The sequence below is a fragment of the Theobroma umbraticum genome, unplaced genomic scaffold, assembly GCF_002168275.2.
Source record: "Theobroma umbraticum cultivar Fairchild unplaced genomic scaffold, ASM216827v3 scaffold_20.0, whole genome shotgun sequence".
NCBI lineage: Eukaryota > Viridiplantae > Streptophyta > Magnoliopsida > Malvales > Malvaceae > Theobroma > Theobroma umbraticum.
In genome coordinates this window covers 1,905,625-1,906,199 of record NW_018397266.1, presented here as the reverse complement: position 1 = coordinate 1,906,199, position 575 = coordinate 1,905,625, and positions in this window count along the sequence as shown.

Here is a 575-nt window from a genome sequence, read left to right as displayed (position 1 = left end):
ATAAAATCATACTTTTCATGGACTAATACAAAAGTTTTCATTCTATATGATTCAGTGACTTACACCATTGAGTTCTAAAAACGAGGATTACCACATGTCCATATTCTTCTTTGGTTGCATCATGATGACAAATTCTCATCCTCAAAAGAAATAGATAAGATGATATCAGCAGAACTACCAAACAAGGACATCGATCCAATAGCATATCAAGCTATAGCAAATTTTATGGTCCATGGACCATGTGGCCCATCACGACCAAACTCTCCATGCATGACCAAAGGGCACTATTCCAAATACTTTCCAAAAAATTTCCAAACAAGTACTGTTATTAATAAAGATGGTTTCCCAATATATAGGAGAAGAAATATACCTTATAATACAGTTATAAAAAATGGTATTGAATTAGATAATAAATATGTAGTACCTCATAATGTTGATCTGGTAATCAAATATCAAGCTCACATTAATGTTGAAATTTGTGGTCAATCTAGAGCCATTAAATACTTATTCAAATACATCAATAAAGGACCTGACCAAGCACGAGTTATCTTAGAAAATTCAAACTCAAACATTGA